General features: G+C 50.2%; 1 protein-coding gene across 1 annotated transcript in view; it reads right to left on the bottom strand.

Annotated features, from left to right (window-relative positions):
* Positions 1-12,942, bottom strand: part of EDA (ectodysplasin A) — a 61,433-nt gene that overhangs the window by 45,910 nt on the left and 2,581 nt on the right. The window lies entirely within an intron of this gene.

Raw genomic sequence — 12,942 nt, forward strand, 5'->3', positions numbered from 1 at the left:
GGGATTTCCAGCTGCATGCAGCGCAGGGGATGGGAATCTCCATTTCCAACCGAAGTGGCAGCAGTCAAGCCCAAGCAGGAATAAAGAGGAGCAGGGAATGCTCATCCCATTTCCCAGGCAGCTCACACAGGACACTGCAGCATCCCAGACCTCAGAGCCCCTCGGGTGCCCTCCAAGAGCCTGGAGACGGCGTGGGGCTGGAAGAGGCAAATTCTCAACCCCTGGGTGCCCCCCATCCCTCCTTGGGGCTGGGGATGCCCCACTGGGAAGGCAGCTCAGGAAGGACTGGGACACACAAAAAAAGTTTCCACATCTGCTCCCACAGCCCAGGCACATCCAGCAGCTCCCACCCCCTCCAAAACCCCGGAATGGGGGACACCCCAATCCCTGGGCACCCTTGGAAAGCCACCAGGCACCACATTCCCTGCTCTGCTCACTCCAGCTTGGCAGGTCCCACATATCCACGCTCCTCTACACAGCCCAAAATCTGCTTTGTTAGGGGTTTTGGGTTGGGTTTTTTTTTTTTTCCTTGGGTTTTGCTTTTTTTTTTTTTTTTAATACTATGTTTAAAGTTGTATATTGTTCCAAAGTTTCCTTGTTTCATGTCATTGTTTGTTACTGTGTTTGAAAGTTGGCACATATTTGTTCAATTAAAGATTTATTTGCACTATTTGTTGAATAAAGATTATTCTTGCTAAAAGCTAAATAAAGTTTCATAAAAACTCACACGTCCCATAAACAAAATACAATGTCCTTTCCAAAAAAGCGTTGCACAAAACATTTCAAAATCACTCAATTCATTAGACAATAAATCCACACACAAAATAACCAGGCCTTGCCAGAATACATCATAAAATCTCATTACAACACTTTCAGGCCGGGGCTTCAAAGCAGGAACACAAAGGCTCCACCAACCCCTCAGCCTTGAAAAATCGCTGTCGGCATGGCCGGAGTGAGTCCCTGGCACCTCCCGAAAGCTTTGGCCCCTCCAGCAGCACCCATGGGTGCCAAATCCCTGCCTCCTGGCCACTCTGGGCAGCTCCTGGCCAGCGGGGCCAGCGTGGTTGGAGTGGGGATCCCGGGCATCCCATCCCAGCTCTCCCAAACCACGGGAGCAGACGGAGAGCAGGCTTTCCCAAATCAGCACCACACGAGCCCCTCTCGGCACTAAAGCAACAGGAGGAGTTTCCAAACCCATGGATCCATCCAGATCCCAGCACAATGACCAGGCTGGGGACGGTGACAGTTGCGAGGTGAGAAATAAGTCCTTGAAGGCTGAGCTGAGGTTTGGGGCAGAAAGTGATGGTACAACGCACTTAGGGAATCCCAGCCATGGAAAAGCATCCCTGGACTCAGAAATGCTTCCAAAGGAAAATGGCAGCCCCAACAGTTGGGTTGGACCTGGCCAAACACCAGGTCTGACCACGGCAAAGGCACCGACAGCACCGGCCTTTGTCACCCCGAGGGCACCTCAGCCTGGGACAGAGGAGGACAGCAGCACCGTGACCTGCCCATCACCAAAATCAGCATCATGGAATATCCTGACTTGGAAGGGACCCCCATGGATCATCAGTCCAGCTCCTAGACCTGCACAGACACCCCAACAATCCCACCCTGTGCCTGGGAGTGTTGTCCAAACCCTCCTGGAGCTCTAGCAGCCTCGGGGCTGTGACCATTCCCTGGGGGACCTGCTCTGTGTCAAAACACCCTCTGGAGAAAGAACCTTTTCCTAAAATCCAGCCTGAAGCAGTTTCAGGCAAACCTTCTCTGCCCCCAAAAACAAAGCTGTGCCATACACAATCCCTGACCCTGAGCAATGGAACCACCCAGCTGTGAAAAAACAGCACTTTCCTTTACAGCCCCACAACACCTTGATTCTTCCCTCAACCACAATCTGGAAGTTGGAGAGGTTTTGGGGTTGGTTTCCCTGGGTTTAAGCGTCGAGGGCTCCCAAGCCGTGCACCGGCTGCACTCCCTCTGGCACAAATCCCAAACTTTAGGGATGCACTCCCCTCTGAGCAACAGCTGTCCATGTGGATTTGCTTAGTTGGGAGCAGCTACTCCACAGCAGCGCTGGAAGAAGCCCCCTGTGCCCAGGAGCCCTCAGCAAGTCCCAAAAGAAAGGGGACGATGGAGCATGAAAGGTGATGGCAGTGCCCCAGCCTGGCCTGGCTGGGTGTGACAGAGCACCCAGGCTCTGCTGAGCAGGGGAAACTCTGGAATAACGCTGGGAAGAACCTGCTGAGAGAGGGATGAGGCTGTGGAATCGCTTTCCAAGAAAAATGGAAGCGGAGCTGGCTCTGCTGCCTGAACAGCGCTGGGGAAATTGAGGAAAGGAGCAGAAAAGGGGGTGGAACGAGATGATCATTAAGGCCCCTTTTGACCCAAACCATTCCATGGTTCCACAATAACAGAGACCACAGCAAAGATGTCCCACCTCCTGAAAACCCAGGACACGTTTTCCACCTGGAAAAGCTCCTTAACTTCATTGAAATCAGCTGTTAAAGCTCATGCCACAGGAGGAAGGACAGGGACAAAGGCAGCCAAAGGACAAAGACCCTTGGAATGGGTCTTGGTGAGAAGATCCGAGGTACACAAAGGTTCATGGGGTTAAAACTCTGCTTTTTCCTGCCTTTTCAAGCACATAATCACTTGCTTTAGTTGCTAGAGACGCCTCCCTCCCAGCTCTTGGGGAATATATTGTCTCAGCAGGCAGAGGGGGATGAACTCATCGTGGTTTCCCAATCCTGACCAGGGGCTCTGCGAGCTACTGGCAATACATATAATAAGTTATTATGCAAATAAAAACTGGACCCAGCCAAGGGAAATATGCTGGCTCTTCAAGTCCCATCTGCATCCCAGCAAGGATCTCAATGAACTTTAAAATCCTTATTGTCACCACAATGGGCAATATTATATTCTAGTTTGGATCTGTTCCTTCGGAGCATTAGCTCTCATTTGGAGATATTTTTAGATTTTCCTATCCCACTCCTCATTATGAAACACTGAGCTGCAGATTGATTTATTTCTTAAAAGCAAGTTGCTGTTTTCCCAGTAACAGATTTAACAAATTTGTTCCACCTGTTCAGCTATGCTTCCAATGTCTTTTTTGTGGTTTCATTGAAGTTTTTTTTAATCCAAACCTCAAAGCCTCTAAACTCAGCATTAAAAGACAAGCTCAGCATCATCACTACCACTCACAATTCAAATGCTGCTCCAAATTACTGCAAGCTTTCATTTGTAAGTCGATACAGACACCAAGATTATGGAGTTTAATGGCTGTGGGCACAAACACACACTCTTCCAAGGGCATTCTCCTACTGGAAATCCTGTCTTGCTGGAGCAGGGACTCGCTGCCTCATCCCCTCCATCCTTCTCCCTCACCCCAGCTGACCCCAGCCCCCAATGGCAGACAGAGCTACTGAAACAGAAATTAAATCATCCTATATATTAAATAATCCTATATTCACCAGAGCCACTCCAGCCCAGTGTTTTCCATCATTTTGTGGAAGAAGCTGTGGTTGCCCCATCTCCGGAAAGGTCCAAGGCCAGGCTGGAGCAATCTGGGATAGTGGAAGGTGTTCCTGCCCATGGGTAGGGGGTTGCCCTATTTTGACCCACCCCACTGCTTCTAAGAACCATTCATTTGCTCCAACAACCTCTTTCTGTGCAGCCTTAATTCACAACTGACCACAGGAGAAGTCTCAAAAGAAGAATTTTTAGCTTTCCCAAACCATTCCTTGGCAAATATTTTAGGAGCAGCATTTCAGGGCAGCAATTTCCTGGCGGGTGATCGGAGTGCACAGGTGCGCACGAGAGCTGGCCAAAAACTCCGCTTCATTTATGTGCAAATGGTTCTGCTGTGGAGATTTCAGAGGGAAAGAAGAAAACAAGGATCCTGTATGAAATAACCCAAGTTCTTCCAATCTGAGCATGTCAGCACTGAGCAGTGATAGTAGGAAAATCATGGAATCACTGAGGCTGGAAAAGCCCTCTGAGATTGGAGTCCAACCATTCCCTCAGCACCGCCAAGGTCACCACTGGCCATGTCCCCAAGTGCCACATGCAGCTACAGGCATGGGGACTCCAGCACTCCTGTGCCAGGGCTGGACAACCCTTTCCATGCAAGGTGTCCCTTAATGGCCAACAAGGCCCAACCCTGCTGATCTTCTGCAGATCCTGAACAGCCTGACAGGTTCCTCTTCCCCACGCACACCAACCCTGGCACATCGTGGTGGAAAAACCCACGAGGGGCCCAAACTCAGCCCAGCCCAGAGAGCAATTCCCGATCTCCGAAACGAGCGACGCGATTCACTGGATGTAAAGATAAATTGAGTGACTCCTCATCCTCCTGCAGCTCCAGCTGCCACACACATCTCTCCACTGGCTCCCAGTCAAGAGAGCTCCCTAAATCACTCACCCTGTGCGGTGAAGCCCTGGCTACACCAAGCCCAGCTGAACCAACCAACCTAAAAGCCACCACAAGAGAAGCTGCCGGGGACACGGGACCAACAGGGCATCACGGAGAACATGGCCAATCTCTTCCATCTCTAAACCGCCATAAATTTTCCTCACAGAAGTTCAAGATCTTCAAACCCAGAGAAGTGGCCTTAAAAAAAAACCCAAACATCCAAGCAATGGCCCTGGGTTTTGTTCCATCTCAGGCGCCCGTCAGGCTGACACGTCCCGACACGAGAGCCCAGGGGGAAAAAGGGACACGGGGACATCCAGCTCAGCCACGGCTCCTCCTGCTCTCAGACCTCTCCCCGGAGCACAATTCCCTCCACAACCAACCTCGTTATCAGCAGGAACATTTCAGCCGGGTCCCTTTCAGGGCAAGGCCAAAAGTAAAATCCAGGGAAGGCAGATTTCTGGAGCAGCAATAATTCCAGCTCTGTTCTGGGGACGTCGGGCATATTTCATGGGAAGATGTCAGCTCCTCACATTTAATGCTGACACTGTCATTTGCCCTTCAGCGAGAAGAAAGGCATGTAAGCAACACAAACCAAACTGAAATTTCCCCATTGCAAAGCATTCCTGCCAGGAATCACAATCCCAGTGTCATGTTTCTTATGCCCTTCCTTCCACAATAGCCCTCGAAGGCCACACTTCCAAAGTTTTATTGCTCAGAATTCCTCATGCCAGAGTTCACAGAGCATCCTGGACACCCTCTGGACCAGTTTCAGGCCAGTGCCTTTCTATATCGGAGCGAAATCAAAGGCAGCAGCTGGATCAGGACCAACATTACAACTTTATTCCTGATTTTTTGTGTCAAAGTCCCCATTTCTCACAAATGCAGTTCTGCTTCATTCTTCAAACACATGCAAAACCAGGACAGAGGGACTGGTGGATGAACATGTGACACAAAACCCTCACAGAAACATTTATTCACATTTAATTCCCATTTATTAGCATTTAATAATACCTCAGACCAATCCAGCCCCAGCACAAGGGGAAGCCCAGCTGGGGTGAGGGCTGAGATGACTTTTGGGGTCTCAGGAAGGGCTACCACTTCCAAAGTTTTTACTGCCCATCCCAAGTGTTTTCCTTTAGTTGTTTCTAACCCACCTCTTCACCAGCCTCTAAGAGCCTCACAGAAGTTAAAAGTTAAAACCCTTCCAATCCCAGTGTTTTTAAAACTCTGATTCAGGCACTATCTCACCACACTTGGCCTCGCTCCAATTAACCCCTAAATGCCAAGGAGTCAAACAAAAAGCAAAAAAATCATTTGTTATCTCCAAGCTGCATCTGCTGACAAACCCTGCAGTGGGGTTTTTGTTGCTATTGTTCTCCAGGTTTGGGCTTTTTGAGCACTTCATGATAAGAAAATTGTTCGGTAAATATGTCAGGAGCCCTTCCCCGTCAGCCGTCATCGCCTCGGGGTGTGATTGCTGTTCACAGACATCAAAATTTTTGCTATTTGCCAGATTTCAGAAAGCAAACTTGGATCCCCTGGGAGATACCTGGCGCTGCTCGTGTGCACCAGCAGCAGGAATTTTTTAACTCCTTCAGTACCTGATCCAGCTTGAAGCCACATGGGATCTTCACAAGGATCTGACTAAAGGGTACCACCTGCCCCAAACACCCCATGAACCCTCGTTAGCAGAATTATCATTTATAAATTGGGGGTTCAGCATCTTCAGAGATGGGGGAAAAAAAGAGTTTGGAGTCAGAAGGACCAAACAGAGAAGCTCATGGTCAGTGAATGGGGGGGACACCAGGGGTCCCTGGGGGACTTCTCCTGAACCCATCTGCACAAAACCAGGCTCAAAAAGCCTTTCTTAGGAACAAGTTCTTTAATATTCCAGCCAAAACCCCCCTGGTCCAACATTCAGGTACCAGAGGAGAAGAACTTGAGTTATTCTCAGGTTAATGTGACCCTCAGCCGTCACCTCAGCAATGGGATTGCAGAGGGACCCCACAGCGCTCGTGTGAGGTGCTGCTGTCTGGAATGGGGTGAGGATGGAGGCAAGGGGATGAAAGCATCGCTGAGAGCCCCAAATTCCATATCACTTCCAAACAGCCCAGTTATTCTGGAAAGCAGGAGAAAAGCTGCCCGGCAGCGAAGGGAGGAAAGAGTTGACAGCTCTTTGCTGCATCCAGCGTCATTTTCCTTGGCAAATCCAGGCTGTTGTTGGAAACGTGCGCCAGACGCCGGGATCGGAGCTGAGCCTGCAGGAACAGCACTTGGGATTTAACACTTGAAGACCTCAGCTTTCCAGAGCTCCTCCTGCAGCTCCATCCCAGCCAGGACATGGACACAGCACATCTGGAACTGTCCAAGCCCTGCAGCCACACAGGAGAGTGTGAACGACCTGCCCAGCACCTGTGTTGGAAGTCAAATCCTGCTTTTATTAGGAATGTGCTGGCTCTCAGCATCCCTGGCAGTGGCACAGAGATTCTCCTGCCCCTCTGCTGCTGGTGCTGAGCCCGAAATAAGAACCAGCCCCTGGGAACACAGGGGAGATGCACTGGACTGAGTCTGGAGTGCTGGATTCCATCCAGGGGATCCAGGGATTACACCAGACAGCATTCCTGCAGGGGCTGAGCATGGTGGCTCTCCCATCTCCTAAGCAAAATCCACCCCACCAGCAAAATGTTGAGTTTTTCTCTTGGTTTCAGCATCTCACCAGACACAGAGGCCAAGCTCAGCTGAGCCAGGATTAGTGCTGAGCTCCCAAGGCTCGGCTGAAGCCTTCAGTTCAAGGACTTTTCCTGCACAAATTCCCTTTCCAGAGAATGAAAACCAGAATGGATTGGGTGGGAAGGACCTTAAAGCCCATCCCCTGCCATGGACAGGGACACCTTCCACTATCCCAGGTTGCTCCAAGCCCTGTCCAACCTGGCCTTGGGCACTTCCAGTGATGGAACATCCACAGAATCTGTGCCAGGGCCTCACCACCCTCACAGGGAAGAATTCCTTCCCAATATCCCATCTAAATCAACCCTCTTAGTTTAAATCCATCACCCCTTGTCCTTTCACCATCAAGTCCTGCACAGCCCAGGAATCTCTGCAGGAGCAGTGTTCTGAGCCAAAACAACTCTTGTCAACAACAGGAGAAAACACCAAGCTGGCAATAAAGATATTGCTCAAAGGAAGATTTCACATTCCTTTAAAATGGACAATTACCAGCTTTAAACTTTGCCTTCCTGACCCCCTAGAAAAAAAACCCTCCTTTTGACCTTAGAAATCTGCCAGCATTTATTTACTGAGGCAGGTGGAGGTAATTCCTGATGGGCTTCCCTCGCCTTTGGATGGGATCTCCCCCCTTCCCAGCAAGAGTTAACACCCCAGACAGACAGAGCAAGCACCAACAAGCCCATCCACAGCCCCAAGGCAGCCAACTACTCACTGAGTTCATTATCACTCAAAAGATACAAACAGCTGCAGCAGAAAACCCAACTCCTTCCTTCACCCTGCTCTGGAAATGCACCCCATCAGCTGCACATCCAGCGATTCCTTGTCTGATCCCACTTTTCTGCCACAGGTTACGTTTTAGGGGAAAACATGAGAATTCAAATTTTCCAGGCAGAGCCTTCCTGCAGCCACAGGAACATCAGCAACTGCAGTAAAAAAATTTAAATAAGCCCATCATTTTTGAGTCTGAACTGTTCCATCCTCTTGGATTGGCAACAGTTCCAGCTGCCAGCTTTAAATGCCTTATCCTATTTTCCTACCCCATGGGAAAATTAGAATAAAGTGCTGGTTAAGGGAACCAGTAGCTCAGCAACTTGTTTGCAAAGTTCAAGGAAATAATTGCTCTGAAATGATTTCCTGGATTAATTTCACTGAGCCCGGCACGTGGGGAAGACTGGAAGGATCACAAAGGTCTGTTTAGGCCATTAGTGCCTGCCCCACATCCCTGGGAAACCCAGGGAAAGCTGCTGCCGCTTCATGGATCAGAAAACATAAAGAGGAATTAAAAGTTTTAGTTCTTTTTAGAAAATGTAAATATTATTATCAAACAAGAATGAGATTCAAAGATCTGTATTTAATTTTTATTTTTTTTCTGGACAGGGCACTCTGATCATCTCAACTCTCTGGGAAGGAACGCCAGCATTATCCAGTTAAAACAAGGAATGGAAAAGGGAGAAGAGACAACTGGGAAGATGCCCTGAGAAGTTGTGGCTGCCCTGTTCCTGGAAGTGTCCAAGACCAGGCTGGAGCAATTTGGGAAGTGGAAGGAGTCCCTGCCCATGGAGGGAACGGGATGAGCTTTAAGGTCCCTTCCCACCCATACCATTCTGGGATTAAGCAGCACAAAAGGGTCTGTCCCACACAGCAGCTCCTCGAGCCTCCCAGCTGCAGATAAATTACAACCACAGAGCCTGTACCTGCTCTCAGGTGGATTTGACTTCCAGCACCAGCTCAGGGAACACCTTCCCTGCCTCTCCCCTCTCCCCTCTGAGCCTTTGTGCCTCGGGAGAGGCCAAAAGCCCAGAGGTGACAGGAATTGCAAAAAGGGATTAAAGGACAAAGGCAGCACTCAGGGACAGCACCCCGCTGGCCTGGCACGGGATTTAACCCTGCTGTCACTCAGGGATGGGATTTAACCCCTGGGGCACCGGCACTGCCCAGGAAGGGTCTGATCTCCCAAGGGCCAGGCAAGAGGCAGCTCTGGCAGGAGGCAACTCTTCCCCAATCCTTCCCTCCTGTCCTGGGAGCATCCAGCAGCTTCCAGCTGTTGTGGCCATTGTCCTGCCACACCACACAGTGACCACAGCCCCACGCAGCACAAACAACCCTCGCCCCATCCACCACGGCAAAGCCACATCACACAACAGCCATTGCCACAAAGCCATCGAGCCAGAGCTCCCACCACAACACAGCCATGGAGCATGGACCCTCCCCATGGACATAAACCTGCACACCATGGACATGGACAATCCCCATGGACATGGACCCCCACACCATGGACCCCAGACCATCCCCATGGACATGGGCCCTCACACCATGGACCTAAACCCACACACCATGGACATGGACCCCAGATCATCCCCATGGACATGGACCCTCACACCATGGACCCCAGACCACCCTCATGGACATGGACCGTGCCCATGGACATGGACCCTCACACCCTGGAAATGGACCCTCACACCCTGGAAATGGACCCTCACTCCACGGAACACAGACCATCCCCCTGGACATGGACCATCCCCACACCACACAAACCGTCCCCATGGACCCTCACACCAGGGACACAAACCCTCACCACACGATGCCACCTCGTGTCACACAATGTCACACAACTCAACCCTACGCCATGCAGTGAACCCAAATCCTGATGGGACCCTTCCAATTCAGCAGATTCTGGGATTCTACTGCAAGAGCCATCCCCAAGGATGCTCTGAGCTCCATCCCTGGAGCTGAGATGCAGCCAGGCAGGAAGATGTTGGCAATTCCATTTGGAAGGTGTTACAGGGCTGGCACCCCATCAATGGGCTCCTGCATCATTAGGACTTTGCACTTATAACAAAAAGTTTCATTTGGGCTTAGGGAAAGAGCTTGTTTCCATCCACACCCATCTGGGAGTGATTATTCCTGCTGTAGTAGCATCCAGGCCCGACTGGCATCGGCACCATTAGCACACAAACCCAGAGTTTAACGAGAGAGCACTTACCACTGCAACCACCCCATAAAGGCACTTAACCACGGTCAAACTGCATCCAAATCTCCCACTTAACCACGGTAAAACTGCATCCAAATCTCCCACTTAACCACGGCAAAACTGCATCCAAATCTCCCACTTAACCACGGCAAAACTGCATCCAAATCTCCCACCTAACCACGGCAAAACTGCATCAAACCTCCCTGTGATTCCATGCTTGTGCACAATGGATCCTGACAGATTACACCTCTCCAGGGACACACTTCCCACTTACTCACTGCATGAAGTTTACTCAGTGCTTCACATCCCCCAAACCCCTCACACACCGGTATCTTCTGCAGCCAGACGCCTCTAAAAATAACATCCTCCCCAAGTGTTGAAAGATACTAAAATATAAAGCTATTAACATATAATAAGACTGGAATGAGAGCTCCGCATGCTCTGAAGCTCCCCGGGTTTGGCTTCCAGTCAAGAAAAATATATTGGATTAGTCTGAGAGCAAAATTAGGCTGGTGTGCAGTTTAATTAGCATTACAAGACACTACATGTGTATGGGAGAGCAGGGAAGATTTATGTTATTATGTGGTAAGAAAAATAATGTTAAAAGGTTAAAATAATATGGGGTTGATACAGCACTATTTACTCTGGGGTTAGGGGAAGATAACTTTGGAATGCTGTTAAAAACCCAAGTTCAGGGATTTGCCAGGGATCTCATTGAAAAATAGTGGAAAAACCCTGCAATTTGGTCATGGGTCAGTCAAACACTTACTCTGGCAGCAACATTCTCCATCAAGGAACTCAGTAAATGCTGATAAAATGTCCTGGTCCTCACACAAAGTCACAGTTTTCCTCCTTCATGGAAGGAGTGGAAAACAGAAATGAAACCCCAGCTCAGCTGTGGAGGAGGCTGGGGGGGCAGAAGGAAAGGCACCCTTGCAGCACCATAAATCTGGGAATAAGGACTTTGGGAAGGTCCTGACTGAGTTGAAGGTGTCCCTGCATGTGGCAGAGATTGGACTCTGTGGCCTTGAGAGGTCCCTTCCACCCCAAACCCTTCTGTGATTTCCCAAGGACCAGCTGGGCTGTTCCCACACAGCCAAAGGTTTCTCCTCACACCAGGAATTCACCCCACAGGACATGCAGGGATGCACCTCCAGCCCTCGGGAAGAGCTCACACTGGATTTCATTTCCCAAAGGATTAATTTCCCAAACACATCCCGCAGCCACTGCCACGTTCCTGCCACTCTGCAGCATCTCAACAGGAGGAGTTCTGGATTCAGGCCAGATTTTGCATGGAATATTCACAGGCACAGCAGCAGGACTACGAGAATTTGAGTTGTGAATGAAGGTAACCAGAGCCTGACATTTGCCACAGAGCTCTGCAGGCTCCTATTATTGCCCTCTGGAAGCTTCTTCCAGCTAAAACCAGGACCCACAAAGTGAAATTTGAGGGAAAACCCACTGTGGGGGCACTTCCCTAATCACCGCCTTCCCTCTGCACACACCCAGCCTTCCCCTAAGCTGGGATCAGAGCTGTGAAATCCCAGCACACAGGCCCTGAGCAGGGATTTAAAGGCCTGAGCCCACCGGCTGCTTCCAGAGGAGGCTGGAAAAGCATTTCCAACAGGAGCTCAAAGCTTTCAGCACGTTGGGCAGGTTCCAGCTGGGATGCAGGAAGCAGACACGGGGATGAAGACGCATGGATGAGCTACAGGTATGCTCAGGGTGGGAGAAGCCTCAGGAGCAGCTTGGACACCTTCAGAGCCTCTGTGCCAATCACACCAAGAGCTGCCTCTCATGCTGGAGCCAGAATTGACTAAAAAAAAAATGGGAAAAATAACTGCAATTTCACACTGGTGAGGGGGGAAAGAAAAGGAAGAAATTCCTTCCTGTGAGGGTGGGGAGGCCCTGGCACAGGGTGCCCAGAGAAGCTGTGGTTGCTCCTGGATCCCTGGAAGTGTCCAAGGCCTGGATGGACAGGGCCTGGAGCAACTTGGGCTAGTGGAAGGCGTCCCTGCCCATGGACTGAATGAGATTTAAGGTCCTTTCCAGCCTAAACCATTCCATGATTCCATGGGAGCAACGCCAGGGTCAGGAACGCCAGTGTGGGCACTGCTCCAAAGTGGGCACATCCCTTGTTGTAAAAGTGAGAAATGGAGACAGATCAGACACCTTGGCACCGGGAAGGTGAAATGCCAGTAAGCAAACTGCTGCTCAGCACATTTTTTTTGAAGACTCAGCACCTCCCCTCCCTCCCCCCCCACCAGCTGCAAGCGCCTCCACAATTCGTTTGACAAAACCAATGGCATTTGATCCCATTCCCAGGCTTTGGCAGTTTTTATCCCTGTCTTGGGACACTCTCAGGGTACACACTTCACCCAGCATCAGCCAAAAAACAAGTTTTGGCAGAAGCGTGGCACGACACAGATTTGGTTGGAGAAAAAACACAGGAATGTGATGCTCTGCACCCCTCAAATATTCCAAGGATAATTTTTTGACGGCAAAATATGATTTAATTTTGACACAAAATCCTCTAAAGGGACACAGTGCCCTGGTGTGGATCTCCATGAGCAAAGCTCATCAGACAGAATCCCTCTCCCATCCCACAGCACACCCATCCAGAGGGATTAATTGGATTTTATCCCACCAGCCAAGGCTCCACCACTCCCCAAACCCTCTCTGACACCTCTGAGCCACTGAAGAGTCAATGAATTAAAGCAGCTCTAACAAACTCCTCATCTCGCAGCCAACGTGGTGATGCAACACCCGGCGGGTTCTGGGACAAAGATGTGGAACTACAATGCCTCAACCTCTGCCATGAAAATCTGCC

The sequence above is a fragment of the Pseudopodoces humilis genome, chromosome 15, assembly GCF_049639895.1.
Source record: "Pseudopodoces humilis isolate 2021_Gansu_Grassland_sample_001 chromosome 15, ASM4963989v1, whole genome shotgun sequence".
Lineage (NCBI taxonomy): Eukaryota > Metazoa > Chordata > Aves > Passeriformes > Paridae > Pseudopodoces > Pseudopodoces humilis.